The sequence below is a fragment of the Mus caroli genome, chromosome 13 (genome assembly GCF_900094665.2).
Source record: "Mus caroli chromosome 13, CAROLI_EIJ_v1.1, whole genome shotgun sequence".
In the NCBI taxonomy this organism is placed as follows: Eukaryota; Metazoa; Chordata; class Mammalia; order Rodentia; family Muridae; genus Mus; species Mus caroli.
This window is the reverse complement of record NC_034582.1, coordinates 78,903,886-78,920,088: the sequence shown is the minus strand read 5'-3', so window position 1 is coordinate 78,920,088 and position 16,203 is coordinate 78,903,886. Positions and strand designations below refer to the sequence as shown.

Here is a 16,203-nt window from a genome sequence, read left to right as displayed (position 1 = left end):
TGAAATCTTTTATGTTAGGCTATGATTTTGAATGAGCCCAGCCTAAGATACTCAGTAACCTTAAAACAAGTTTCCTTTTATTTTGACTTCATTATGACAAGTTGGAAAAGATTTATTTCTAGTCTGAGCTAAGTTACTGTGACCTTGGAAGAATTAGTTAGTCTCTGAGTTTATTCATGTATTGAATGATAGCATTTGGCTGTTTCTAAAACTTAATCAATATCTAAGAGTATATAACTAGATGAGAATTAACCCTGTAGTTTACAATGAAGAGACCATGTAACATTAGTCTATCAGTGTTCATGTGTTTATGGGGTCTCATTTCAGTGTCAAGTAGGTCACTTAGATTTGTGAAATGTCCACAAAGATATAAATTTAGTGTTGCTTTTCTACTCACACATCAATACTCAGCAGAGTCAACCCTGGTTTACATGTGCCTCTTAATCACAGAACTGGAGAGTCAATAATTGTGATGGTCTCACCCGGGATTATCTGATAGCTAGTTTCCTAGCACATCTGAATCTGCCATTTCCAAAGAGGCATTGGATTGCAAAATTTGTTAAACTTAATTACATACACATCAAAAATGTTAGAAATGTTGTGATATTATGTGAATACTATTTATCTGTCAAAACTCAAGTTTCATGGTACTCTGGAAGGCTCACTTTACTCCTTAAAACCTGGACCGTATTAAAGTCCTCAAGCTTAAGATCTTTATTTAGATTTTGTCTTTGTCTTCCTTTATATCATTCATCAGGCTCCGTTTAGGAGCCAATGAATAAGTTTATCTATTCTCTGGCATACCTGTCAGCTTCCAAATGCTGCACTGTAGAGCAGCCCCTGAACTCCCTGGCCTTTGTGGACACTGGATGAATACCCAATACTTTCTGCTTGAACATTTCGTCTAAGATATAATCCTGCCAAGTAAGGTACAGAGTTCAAATAACTAGATGGCATAAGTAAATAAGTAAAAACAAAAAACAAAACAAAACAAAACAAAAAACCCACTCTAATTTAAAAATTTGTTAATGGTAAAAATAACAAGTGTTCAGAAAAACAAATTGGAGATTTTGCTGAAAGAAATGATTATTATTTAGGACATCTTGAAGAATGGGTATATTCATCATGGATTAAGAATTAACACAGCAGGCTCTCTGCTCCTGTTCCAGAGACAGCCGCATCTTCTTGTGCAGTGCCAGCCTCATCCAGTAGACAAAATGTTGAAGGTCAGTGTGAATGGATTTGGCCGTATTAGGTGCCTGGTTACCAGGGCTGCCTTCTGCTCTCCACTTGGCAAAGTAGAGATTGTTGCCATCAAAGACCCCTTCATTGACCTCAACTACATGGTTGACATGTTCCAGTATGATTCCACCCATGGCAAATTCAACAGCACAGTCAAGGCTAAGAATGGGAAGCTTGTCATCAACAGGAAGCCCATCACCATCTTCCAGGAGCGAGGTCCCACTAAAATCAAATAGGGTGAAGCTGGTGTTGAGTATATTACAGAGTCTACTTACTGGCATCTTCACCACATGGAGAAGGCCAGGGCCCACTTGAAGGGTGGGTCCACAAGGGTCATCACCTTCTGATGATGCCCCTATGTTTGTGATGGGTGTGAACCACGAGAAATATGACAACTCACTCAAGATTGTCAGCAATGCATCCTGCACCACCAACTGACAAGATTATTAACAATGCATCCTGCACCACCAACTGCTTAGCCCCCTCCCCCCAACCCCGTCCAAGGTTATCCATGACAACTTTGGCATCATGGAAGGGCTCATGACCATGGTCCATGCCATTACTGACACTCAGAAGATTGTGGATGGCCCCTCTGGAAAGCTGTGGAGTGATGGCTGCGGGGCTGCCCATAACATCAACCCTGCATCCACTGGTGCTGCAAAGGCTGTGCAAGATGGCAAGTCCATCTCTGAGCTGAGTGGGAAGCTCACTGGCATGGCCTTCCATGTTCCTGCCCTCAATGTATCCATTGTGAATCTGACATGCTACCTGGAGAAACCTTCCAAGCATGATGACATCAAGAAGGTGGTGAAACAGTCATCTGAGGGCCCACTGAAGGGCATCCTGGGCTACACTGAGGACCAGGTTGTCTCCTGAGACTTCAACAGCAACTCCTACTCTTCCACCTTTGATGCTGGCGCTGGCGTTGCTCTCAATGACAACTTTGTAAAGCTCATTTCCTGTTATGACAATGAATACAGCTACAACAATGGAGTGGTAGACCTTATGGCCTACATGGTCTCCAAGGAGTAAGAAACCCTGGACCACCCACCCCAGCAAAGACACTGAGAGCAGAAGGGATGCTCTCGGTTGCTGAGGAGTCCCTATCCCAACTCGGCTCCCAACAATGATCATCTCCCTAGCAATTTCCATCTCAGACCCCCATAGTAACAGGACGGGCCTAGAGAACCCTCCCTACTCTCTTGAATACCACAAATAAAGTTTGCTGCATTCACACACACAAAAAAATTAACACAGCAAAATCACAGCAATGAATAGACAAAAGGGAGTAGACGAAGTATTTCTCTGCACCTAATGCAGAAGAAAGGGGAGATTATGGAGGCCTGGATAATGAGACAGGAAGATGTTAAGAGCAAAGGATGTGCAGATGATCACCATCTTAAAAGTCTTTTTCTAAGATGTATTTTTCTTTTGTTTATATCCACATGTGGGTACATGCATATAGGTGCAGATGGCCATAAACACTTGCATGCTGCATGAACTGCATCTAGAATTACAAGTGCTTATGGGCTTCCTCACATGGGCTTTGAGAATCAAGCTTATAAGGAGCAGTGTACACTCTAAACCACTAAGCCATTTCTCCTAGGTATCAGAGACTTCAGACAACAATAAATTTCAAGGGGTCTGTTTGTTCCACCTAAATATTACCGGAATTTATAGAGTCCTCGATACTCAGTGGTACTGAAAGGAGCATTTGTTTCAAACATGTTTTAGAGATGTTTATATTTTTAAAATTTATGCTGCCAAATTTCTCATGGATTTGTGAAATACAAAATAAATACAGACATAATTAGAAAGGTAAAAGTTCAGTTATACAGATATGCTTCAGAAACTAAACAAAAACAGACATAAAAACTTTTGTAAAGCATGCATCTCCTCGATTTTTTAATGGTCTTTGAATTTAATTCAAAAGAAAATATATTGCTGCTAGGTTGTTGTTGCCCAACAACAGGCCAACCATAGGCTTAGCATTTTAGCCACTCAGGGTGATGGAGATGGAATTTTTTAATAAAATAAGTTTCATTATGGTGGACTTACTCATCATTTTCCAAAGAGTAGAGCAAGCAAGGAAAGCTATGTGCCTGTGAACTTCATGCAGCATTTAACCGTGTTCTAAATTTACCATGTGGGTGTATTCAGCTTCTTTTCTGGTCCTTTCTGTAAGATATGTCCCAGGACCTACATTAAATTGGAATCCAGTGGATACCACAGAGGTCTGTATATTGGGGAGATGGAATCAAAGTGGGGCAACCTTTCCTCCCCAAGCTAGCACAGACTGTACAAACAAGAGAGAATTCTATCATCACACTTGATAGTTTACAGTAGATGATGAAAATGAGAAGATATGTTCTTTTGTGATATTCCATGATTACTGAACAAAAAGGAAATAATTCTTTAATATAGAAGTAAATGATAACCTGATCATTCCTTGTGCACAGGAATTCCATATTCACAGACATAGAACCTAAATATTGGCTACTTTTAGAACTTTGAATTCAGTTTATGCATTTCCATTTTTCTCTATACAGAAATGTTATAAACCTTTCCCTTTAAAAAAAAGGAACTAGTGGAATATATCCCCAAATATATTGCAAAACCTTCCTATTTTCTATAGAATATTAGGCACTTCCTTTCCAGAGAAAGAATAGTGGGCTAAGGCATCCAATCCAGTATGACTAATCCTATGTCCTTTTGTTACTGTATTTAACTCCCAAGAAATCCTTTTATGTGGTAGTTTGGAGAAGCCTGAGTATCTCTTTCCTCTGGTGATTGCTCTCTTGGCTTCCTGTTGAGTTACATGTTGGCTGTAAATTGTCCCTTACCGGAATGGCAATCTTTGAAAACAAGAATGTTCTTTACATGATTGAAATAATTATAGGAAGTGGTTAAATGTATTAATAACATTTCAGAGGAGTTTACATCATGTACTCTACAAAACAAATGGTTACTCCAAAGGCCAAAAGATTGAGTACTAAAATTGCAATGACATTTGATGCTGAGCTTAATCCTCTCAGGAACCAAGGACTGGCTTATTCCACTGCCCCCAAAATTTATCACACTCCAGGGTGTAAAGCAAGGCAAAGAACTTTATTTTTGGTGTTATATTTTTCAGTAAATATGTCAGTGTCTCTAAAAGGGTATTAGTTTTAGAGGCCCTAAAGACTTTGAGTTCCTGAAGACTTTTACATTTCAAGGTAGTTGCAGCTTGCCTATAGATGCAGGACAAAAATCTCCATTTTCTGCAGAGTTTTATATCTACGATTTTTCCAGTTTTCCAGATTTAAAGGAACAACATTCATAATAACATTTATATAGGAGTTATGACCTACAGCCAGGCCTCTTTCTTCCAAATCTTTCTTATTGGGAAGAAAAGGGGGATTTAAAAGTAAGAAATGGGACTCCACTTGACAGAGATTTGACTAAACTAAGCCTTGGAATTCTATTTATGTTATAGGCTCCCATACCCTCACTTAAGTGTCAATTCAGAAACTCAGCTGCGAGGACGTTGTTAAATATAAAAGAATCATTTCTGCTTTTTTTTTTTCTAAAAGCCCTGCTGACATTGTTCAGCCAGTCAGTTTGAATCTTGTTTGACATGATCCTGAAGAAGTAATGGAGAGCTAGGTAGTAAAAAAGTGATCAAGCATCTCTCCCTTTCTCTGAGTTCTGCTGGGTAATTGAAGGGAACAGCCACAGCACTTCTCTTGCCATTCAGAATTGAGGTGGGACCACCTGGGGTTTCCAGCTTTAGAATACAACTCTTTGGGCAATTAGCAAAATGTTGAGCATCTGTCTCCCATGGTATTTAGGTAAATTAATAATTTTAAGCATTTCTAAAATAAGAAATGGGTTAGAGGATATGCCATTATACCATGAGCTTAATTTGTTCTGTTACGTTTTCCCCAAAGGAGTCTCACCAAGGTACAGGCCCTCAGCAGTGGGTGTTCCTGAGCTCATTGCCCTGGAATATCTATTCTAACAGCCAAGCACTCTTACTTAACTACAATGCCCGAGACAACAATTTGTTCTAATGTGCTAGTGTAAAATTCCTGCAGCAATATATTTTCTTTCAAGTAATAGGTTCCATTCATGATGCTAAGAGCTCTCAAATTCTCCAGTCAGTCTGGCAGTTAAGAAACTCCTTTTTGACATATCAAGCTGTACACCTTGCCACATGCAGTCCAAACAGAATTAAATAATAAAGTATAACTGTGGCATGTGGCCTTTGAGATTATTAGACAACTTTAACTAAGATCAGCAAGAGCTTTGCCCTAGAGATTCATGTATTTCTTCTGAGTTTTCCACAAGCAGAAATGAAAGAACCTTGTTAAAGTTTCCACATTTCAGATAAAACTCCTTTCATCTATGTTTGATAAGAGATTCAGTTCCTAGAAGATGAAGTTATTTATTTATCCTTTTGAGGTCTTACACTTCTTACTATGTTCTTTTACAACACAAATAATGTGAACCAGAAAATCTTGGAGTAGATCAGATAACCTTGTGGTTATCTGATGATGTAGTATCATAGGTATGTAGTAAAATAAGATGTAGTTAGAAAGGCTATGGATTGGAACTTCAAATCATTACACACAAACTGTCACAGGAAAATTTTGCCATGTCAAAAGTAGGGTATTATCATCTCATCTCCAAAACTTCTGTGAGGATTTGTGCAGGCATTGTTGCTATGTATCTGGAATTCATTAATCATTTCCTTATGATATCCTTTTCGTGCCTACATGGCTCCAGGGAATGAGATATTGTTCTTGGACATCTGAGCTGTGTTCAGCAGTCAACGTTCCTGTTCACAGATAGTTTCACAGGTGGACTGCAGAATGCTGAAAATGGGGGTTCCTATTGAATATGCCAGGACAAAGAAGCTCTTTCTAATTAGACAAGAAACAGAAGAAAATTAAGTACTTTTGACTACCATCTTTGGACCACATGGAAACCTACAAATTGCTTAATTCACCAGGTCCTTTGATGTCAGTATATCATCTCCTAGATCATTCAGCTGTTTTTTAGATGCCCTTTGTCTAAGTCAATGTATAAACAGTTCTCTTTTAGTTGCCTTTGTAGCAAATATGCTAAAAACACATGATATATAATTAAATGTAATTTTATGCTGCTTATAATTTTTTACATAAATAGCTTGTAAAAAAAAACTTATGAAGGGCACTGTGTGAAAAACATTCTCAGCACAACAACAAAACCATCTCGTATTATCTTAAGCAATGGAGCTTGGTTACATTTAAACAATCACATAGCCTCAAAAGGTTAAGACAATAAGGAATCATTCTAAAGGAAGACTCCTATTCAACCTGCAACTCTCAAGCCACCCAACTTCTGTACTCACCTTACCCTCAACCATTATCCAATCCCTTTTGGGTTGCTGGCAACTGAAGATGAAAAGTCAAGGTGTAGAGTAGAATGGCTGATATTTGGCTGCAACCTAGTAGTCTGGTATTCTGGTTTCCCAGGCTGTTGACCTGACAGGCATTCAGATTGACTCATCTTTGGATACAGCAGGGGTCTCTTTAGAAAGTCAGGTTAGACTTCCCTTTGCCACAGCTTCTCTGGCATACAGCAAGAGGATTTTGTTTGGTTCAACTTCTCTGTCTTCAATCAGCATTTTTCCATTGATCATCTTCACCAGAGTGAGTAATTCCTTCATTATGTGGTGGTGATTTTACTGCATTTATCAGACAGATTGTTTTCTACAATCACTCTCAAGTATATGCAAACTTGTAAGAACATAAGCTCATATTAAAGAACTTTTAATTAAACTGATTTTTAACCTTCAAAAACTAAGAAAATATACAAAGTATGTCTAAACATCCTGTAATTTCATTGAAATGACAAAGAAACAAACATTAAAAAAAGCAAAAGCAAACGAAGAACAATGAAAACATAGCTTGTGTGAGGAGACAGCTTATTAGTAAGCCATTTGCCTTTTAAGCATAATGACCCCAGTCGAACCCTACCCCTAGAACTCACACAAAGTAGCTGGTCTAGAAAGCAAGTGCACTCATAATTCCTAACTTGGGAAGGTAGAGGCAGGCAGATCCCTGGAGCTCACTGGCCAGCTGGCCCAGCCTACTTGGTGGACCCCAGGCTCATGAGAGACTTTTTCTCAACAAATAAATGAACAAAATTTGTTTTTGTGGGAAAGGGGTTTTCTTCATTTTACACCTTATATTCTATCATGAGAAGATGAGAAGTCAGAGAAGGCACTCAAGGCAGGAACCTGGAGTCAGGAACTGAAGCAGAGACCATTTAGTACTGCTGCTTACTGGCTTGCACCCCATGCTTGTTCAGGTTGCTTTCTTATACATCCAAGTCTACCTGCTCGGTTATGGCACCACCTACTGTATGCTGGGTACATTACACATCAGTCACAATTCAGGGAAAATGTCCTAGAGACCTACCTAGAGGCCAATGTGATGGATGTATTTTCATGATTGAGGTTCTCTCTTCTTGAATCACCTTTGTTTTTGTCAAATTTACAAAAAGATGACTAACATAGTTGACACCTTGTTACCATGACACAAAAGCACATCCCTATTAAATCATAACTTTTTCCTTCTCTGTTTACCCTCAAGACTTGTTGCTAATACTCATACCACAATATAAACTGCAGTCCAACTTGTAAAAGCCCCGTGGTCTTTAAAAATTCAACTTTAAATTTCAATTCTTTAATATTCAATATCTCTTTAAAAGTCTAAAGTTTCTCAACGGATACTTCTTGCACAATGAAAACCAAGCTATCTCTTATTCCAAGAGAGGGGAACCAGGGATCAGTTACAGTCAGACAAAAGCAAATCTAAAAATCTACAAGTCTAATACTTAAGATAGGAAACACAGGCAGGAACTGAAGCAGAAGCCATGGAGGAACTCTGTTTACTAGGTTGATCTCATGTCTCTCTCAGCTTGCCCTTGTTTTTCAAACTATAAAACCTAAGTCCACTTGTCCAGCGGCAGCATCTCCAACAGTGGCCTGCACCTTCTCTCATCTGTCATTGATCAAGAAAATTTCTCCACCTGTAGGCCAACCTGATGGAGATATTTTTTTCCTCTCTCTCTCTTTTTTTAAATTGGATATTTTGTTTGTTTACATTTCAAATGTTATTCCCTTTCCGAGTTTCTCCTCTGCAAACCCACTATCCCATCCCCTTTACTCTGCTTTTCTAAGGGTGCTCCCCCACCCACTCACCCACACCCACCTCACCAGCCAGGCATTGCTCTACACTAGGCAGGTGTATCCCCAGGTTAGGCAGTCTCTGAATGGCCTTCCCTTCAGTCTCTGTTCCACGATTTGTCCATTTATTTCCTTTAGGCAGGAACAAATTCTGGAATAAAATTTTGGAGATGTGTGGTTGGCCCCATCCTCAACTCGGGGGCCATGCCTAACCTCTGGATATGGTCGACACAGGTTCTCCTTCCCTTTGTGAGGTATTCAGCTAATGTCATCCCCCATGGGGTCCTAGGAGGCTCTTGCTTTCCTGGCATCTGGGACTTTCTGGTTGCTACCCCCAGTTCCCCATCCCCCATTGCTACTTACCTCTGTTGCAGCATCACTCTTTGATATTCTTCCTCTTGATCTTCATGTGGTCTGTGAGGTATATCATGGTTATTCCACTCTCTTTGCCTAATATCCACTTATCAGTGAGTACATAGCATTTGTGACTGAGTTACCTCACTCAGGATAATATTATCTAGATCTATTCATTTGCCTGGGAATTTTGTAAAGTCATTGTTTTTAATAGCTGAGTAGTACTCAAATGTGTAAATGTACCACATTTTCTGTATCATTCTTCTGTTGAAGGACATTTGTTTGTTTGTTTTCTAGTTTCTGGCTATTATAAATATGGCTACTATGAACATAGTGGAAAATGTGTCCTTATTACATGTTGGAGCATCTTCTGAGTATATGCCCAGGAGTGGTATAGCTGGGTCCTCAGGTGGTAATAGGTCCAGTTTTCTGAGGAACTGCCAGACTGATTTCCAGAATGGTTTTACCAGCTTGCAACCATATCACCAGTGGTGGAGTATTTCTCCACATTTTTGCCAGCATCTGCTGTCACCTGAGTTTTTTTGATCTTAGCCATTCAGATTGGTGTGAGGTGGAATCTCAGGATGGTTTTGATTTGCATTTCCTTGCTGTTTAAGGATGTTGAACTTTTGGTACTTTACAGCCATTTGAGTTTCCTTAGCTAGGAATTCTCTGTTTAGCTCTCTTCTCCAGTTTTTGATACAGTTATTTGGTTCTCTGGAGTTTAACTTCTTGAATTCTTTGTATATATTGGATATTACCTCTCTATTGGATGTAGGACTGGTATGCAAAAAAGTGCTGGATCCTGTTTACATAACCAGTCTGTTAGTCTGTCTTTCTATTGAGGAATTGAGTCCATTGATGTTAAGAGATATTAAGGAATAATTATTATTACTCCCTGTTATTTTTATTGTTAGAGGTGGAATTATGTTTTGTGTAGCTATCTCCTTTTGGGTTTGTTGAAAGACAAGTACTTTCTTGCTTCTTTTAGAGTGTAGTTTCCTTCCTTCTGTTGGAGTTTTCAACCTATTATCCTTTGTAAGGCAAGAATTGTGGAGAGATATTGTATAAATTTGGTTTTGTCATAGAATATCTTGGTTTCTCCACCTATGTTAATTGAGAGTTTTGCTGGGTATAGTAGCCTTGGATGGCATTTGTGTTTTCTTAGGGTATGTATGACATCTGCCCAGGATCTTCTAACTTTCATAGTCTCTGGTGAGAAGTCTAGTGTAAATCTGATAGCTCTCCCTTTATGTGTTACTTGACCTTTTTTCCCCTTATTGCTTTTACTATTCTCTCTTTGTTTTGTGCATTTGATGTTTTGATTATTATGTGACCAGAGGAATTTCATTTCTAGTCCAATCTATTTGGTGTCCTGTAGGCTTCTTGCATGATTATGGGAATCTCTTTCTTTAGGTTGGGGAAGTTTTCTTCTATAATTTTGTTGAAGATATTTACTGACCCTTTAATTTGGGAATCTTCACTCTCTTCTATAGCTATTATCCTTAGGTTTGGTCTTCTCATTGTGTCCTGCATTTGCTGGATATTTTGGGTTAGGAACTTTTTGTATTTTGCATTTTCTTTGACTGTTTTTTAAATGTTTTCTATGATATCTTCTGCACCTGAGAGTCTCTCTTCTATCTCTTGTATTCTGTTAGTGATGCTTGCATCTATGACTCCTGATCTCTTTCCTAGGTTTTCTATCTCCAGAGTTGTCTCCCTTTGTGATTTCTTTAGTGTTTCTCTTTCCACTTTTAGATCTTGGATGGTTTTGTTCATGCCCTTTGCCTGTTTGATTGTGTTTTCCTGTAATTCTTTAAGGTATTTTTGTGTTTCTTCTTGAAGGGCTTCTACCTGTGTACGTGTGTTGTCCTGTGTTTCTTTACGGATGCTATTTATGTCTTTCTTAAAGTCCTCTATAATCATTGTGAGGTGTGATTTTAAATCAGAATCTTGCTTTTCTGGTGTGAAGTATTCAGGGCTTGCTGTGGTGGGAGAACTAGTTTCTTATGATGCCAAGTAGCCTTAGTTTCTGTGAATTATGTTCTTGCACTTGCCTCTCACTACCTGGTTATTTGTGGTGCTAGCTGTTCTTGTTGTCTCTGACTGTGGCTTGTCTCTCCTGTAAGCCTGTGTGTCAGCACTCCTGGGAGATCAACTCTCTCCAGGTAGAATTGGGGTATGGAGTGCTATGGCACAGGGTCATCTTCGGGGTGCAGAAGGAAACTGGAAAGCTCCTGTCCATGGCTGTTCCTTGGTTCTTGTGTCCTGATGGCTCTGGATGGGTCCCTCTTGGGCCAGGAATTTGAGCAGATGTGGTGGTCTCACTTGTGCTCTCAGGTGTGTCAGCACTCCTAGGAGAACAGCTCTCTCCCAGTGGGATTTATGTATGGAGACCTGTGGCACAGGGTCAGCTTTGGGTACAGACGGAAATAGGAAGCATGAGCAAAATTTTAAATGGTGAATCATGCCTGAACAATTACACCTGAAGTCAACCTCTTAGCTCCACATGCATAGTTCTAGATATAGATATATAGATACACACACACACACACACACACACACACACACACATACCAAGTGTACACATGCTCACACACATATTAAAAAGGGAAAATAGATAATGAAAACTTTAATATATTATATATTTCAAATTAGTTAAAGTCTCATGCAATAGATCAGAGATCACTTGTTATTTTTATTTTCATCTAGACAGTAGTTTTAACTAGCTTTGAACAAAAAACCTTCTTCCCTTTTTGCCTCACCTTGGATTGGTGGCCTTCAAGTTTCTCTCTTAAGCTCTCCTTAATTCATCATGCCCCTTCCTTGTCCTCTATCTTTTCATCTTCTAATGTGGTTTTTAGACAAGGTTGTTCCTCTATGCTGTAACATGGCAGGTAGTCAGGAAAGCCATGGCTACTCTACAAATTTCTGCTGATAATCAGAACTAACTTAGCTAAATGTACCTTCCCTTCACTTTCATTATTTCCCATCTTGATGGTAACAATTTTCCAGTATCAGTCATGTCAGATTGTCCCTGAAGTATATTTGCATTTATTGTTTGGGTATCATGACCTCTGTCTGGACACTAAACATGTGGCATCTTTTTTCCCCCATCCATAGTGGAATATAATAAGGGATCAAGAATGTCAAACATTTCTGAAGGCAGGCACACAAACATTTCTTTAGTTATCTTGCAGTAATGTCCTATACCAAGAGTATGAGTAGCAAAGCCATTCTTCTAATGCCTTGTTTTAGTTCATTTGTGTTTGGATAAAATACAGAGTGCTCTCTTACAGTCTTCAAGATTAAAAAACTATATAGTTGGGTAAATCACCAGAGAGGAAAAGAGGCTGAGTCTGTATTTCCTCAGAGACTTTATATTTTCAAGAACATTCTTGTTAAAGACCCCATTATCACCATGTAACTTGACAGACCACCTAGGGCCTCCATCTGATGGACCTTATCCCACTAGAAGATGCTTTTCAAAGAAATACCAATGCAGTGCATGGGCGTTCTGAAGCCATGTCTCCCTCTCTGCTGCTTCCTAAGCATCAGTATCTGCTGTTCCCTGGCAGGTTTCACAAAGGGCTGCACAACAGGAGAGGAAAGGTAATGATGTGTGTTTGTCTTACCAGTGCACTCACATTTCAAACTTGTCTACATTTCCAATAAATGAAAGGCATTGTTAAACCATAACAAGAGCTAAATAGAAAGAAATGTTAAACTATACAATGAATGAGAAACTGTCATTAGGTGTAACCTAAACGGTCTGTGTGTGGCTTCACAGAATGACAGGTAAACAATAAACACTAAGTCTTTTCAAGGAGCTTCAACAAAAAGTGTTTCCATGCATGTGCAAATGGGAAGATGTGCTGCTGCCAGCTCCAGATCACAGGAGCTTTCTGGTCAATCACTTGGTCAGTGAGTAGAAAGCCTCCTACCTGACACTGTGCCCCTTTCCCTCCTTCTGTCAGGGTGACAGAAATTCTTTCTGCCTAATTAAATATCCTGTGGCCTTTTACTCCCCCCCCCATTCTTTTTTCCTACTTATTTAAGCATTTGAGAGAATTGTGAAAATCATCCCCATTTAGATTATGTTACTGATAGAATGCTCTAAAATCCCAAACTGTAGTTCTAGCATCCCTGGCATTTACTTATAATATAAAAAGAGGGCTTACCATGCACTGTACACTTTGGTATTGCAAAAATAAATACCCAGGTTATTTGTTTATTCCATTTAATCAAAAACTTTAAATTCCAATGGCCACCCAGGAATAAATGAAGCCAGATGGGTATCAGTTAAGACAGGGTATGCAGAGGTGGCCCCTTCGGATAGTGGAGCATGTACATCCTTCAGGAAGTTATATCCATCTTCTTACCTTCAAAGCTCAATGCTGCCCAAATAATAGATAGCTCCATACTGATTCTGCCCATGTGTTAGATTTGTAAAATACTTTTTTTTATTGTGATACATTAAAATTAATTATAAGAGTATATTAGAACTAAAATTCTACCAATCAGAATGGATTACAAGACTGTGTTATGTATACACTATAGGAAATAAAGACCTTCCTACTCTTGAGTCTGGCACATTGGCTCATGCTTGTAATGCTAGCATTCAATAATCTGAAACAGGAAGAGTTTTAAGAGTTTGAGGTTAGTCTAGTGAGCTCCCTGTGTGCATGGACTACACAAACATACAAAGAAAAATCTACTCTCTTTTCCACTTCATGGAAATCATATACTAATCTTCCATAAAGTCACCAAATGTTTTGTTAGAAAAGGCAATACTTGGACAGTTACATATTTCATTTGTTTGTGACCTTTGCAATAACTTGGATATTAGGGTATTTTGCTCCTATGCTTTGGTCATTTTTGATTTACAATAGACTACTTACATGTGTTGTACATGTGCAGTATCTTTGCACTTAGGCAAGTGAAAAACTTTTCTGACTCCATGCTGCAGCCATTCATTCAGTCCACTGGGAATCAACTATCCAATAACATCTTTGTCAAAAGCTAAGTAGGCTTCATTGACTTAACTGTTTGCACTGATCTTAGCATCAAAAATCTAGCAAATATAACCTTAGTGTCTGTTTCTAAAGGTGTATGTTTTCTAAATGAAGAGATATCATGAGCTGGTTTACTATAGCATCATGATAGATTATTCCTACAGACTACTGTCATTATTTGGATGGCTTGGTTATTGTGGCGATTCTTTGAAGATGGTGTGGCACTGACAGGAGACTGAAGCTGAGGGAGATACGATGAACTTATGGGTGAAAGTTTCTAAATTTCATCAACAGCCATACAGATTTTTCTTTCCTTAAACTGTTGATAAGAAAAAATAATGCATTTATGGTATTTTGTGCATTTTCTTTCTTTCTTTTTTCTTTCTTTTTTTTTTTTCATTTTCTGCATTTTATTTATAAAGTCATCATTGTGGTCACTATTTGCATCAAATACGGATTTATACAGAAACTCACAGCTAATTGTCATCCTCCTGTGAATTTCTTCCAGCACAATTATGTTGTAATGTGCTGTTGTCAAGAGACAGGTGAACAGTTTCCTTAAGTCTTTTTCACAGATTAGGAATTGTAGAAGTGACTATTGAAGAGAAAGAAATATCAGGCCTGGGATCAATGGAAGAACTATCATAGGCTGTGTTGACTACTGAAAAGGATAATAATCAAACGAGCATTCATTTCAGATATTCAAGGGAACAATAATGGGAAAAGCTTCTGCTGTGAATTCCTGCCTGCAAAATGCTTATATTTTAGCTGACACCGTAAGAAAAATGTAATCATTCTCACAAAGAACTCAAAGTGCCCATTTTACTCAGTGGGAAGAAGTGACTATAAAGTCATGGATAGGAAAAAAGTAACCAAGACTCTCTCCACAGTGTCCTAACATTTGATCATCTCCTTCTCTGTTTCTATATTTTTCTACTTTTACATGTATCTGGTTCAAATGGTGTGTTTTATTTTCTACTGATATAATATGAATCTCAGTTCTATTTCTTCTATGTCATTTTGTCTAAATTTACTTTTGCACAGATTGAGATCTTGATTAATATTCTTGGAAGACAGATTTTTCAAAAAGTCTTAAATATAATGTCTTTTAAAAGTCCTTAAATCAGGTTTACTTCTCATGGGCAAAACCAAGAAGCTTTTAGCAAAAAGCAGCTATGGTAAACCCATTTTGACATGTACTCTAGGTCCTAGAACTTGCTGCACAATAAAACTGCTAAATAACTACTAAAATGTTTGTGTTTCCTCTCTAATGTTGTGATAATAATTTCTAATGATTTTATAAGCTTTGAAAACTTTGACTGTGGGCTGAGGTAATACTCAATGATAGATCACTTTTCTAACTAGTGGGGAGCTCCAGGTCAATCCCTAGTATGAAATAATAATAAAGTAAGATAAAATAAAATATATAGAATATAACATTCTATATCAATGCCTGATACAGGAAATGACTATGACACATTTTGTTGTTTTTGTTAATATCTACATAAGACTTTACACAAGTTACTCCAAATTTTTAAGATATTATTTTCCCATCTGATATTTGGAATACAGTACTGTCTTCATGTGTATGTTATTAATTCTATATAGTGTGCATTAATCTAGACAGTACAACCAACCAGAACCAAACACAAACCTTGGCCCTGTCTCCAAGCATGTCTGCCTCCAATTTATGATATGAATTATTCATGTGTCCACCCTCTCTGCCTCTTGTCAAGACCTATAAGAGAGGATTCAGTAAAGTTTTTAATTATTCCCTTCCCATTCTAAACACACATTTCTATGGCCTGCTATTGCTATAAGTTAGCAAAACCCCAACCTTGGATCTAGTCATCACCTTTCCTGCTCTCACATCTGGGCAACCAATAGCTGCATGGTGATGCCCTGTAGTAGCAAAGACTTGCATCACCAAAAGGAATAATTTCCATCAGTTAATAGTAGCATTAACAGTCATTGGTAATCTTTTCAATTTACATTCCCACTTTGCTACTCTCCTGTGACCTATTCTTATGTATTTTAGTGGTATTCAGGCTGTCTCTTCTTTCCTTAGGCTATCTCTTCCTTACATAGGTCTCACTGTGTTCCTCTCAGAGCATCACATATTTAACAAAGACAGAGATGTTTCCATACAAGAGCTCTACAAGGATGAGCACTGCTAAGCAGGCAGGCACTCAAGTAATTTTCCAGTGGAAGTGACATATCCATCTTGTTCTATACTTGTCACTCCCTTCCCTAAGGCCTTGAAAATGGAGTCTAGGCTTCTTCTAAGTCTCAAATGTGCACTCAGTGCCTGCTTGACATAGAGGAAATGCCTCTCATCTGAGAATAATGAACACTACTCTCTGTTCCTCATCTCAA

The 16,203-nt window shown here is 38.4% G+C and overlaps 1 pseudogene; it reads left to right on the top strand.

Moving 5' to 3' along the window:
- Positions 1–1,217: 1,217 nt before the first annotated feature.
- Positions 1,218–2,274, top strand: LOC110307550 (annotated as a pseudogene).
- The last annotated feature ends 13,929 nt before the right edge of the window (positions 2,275–16,203 follow it).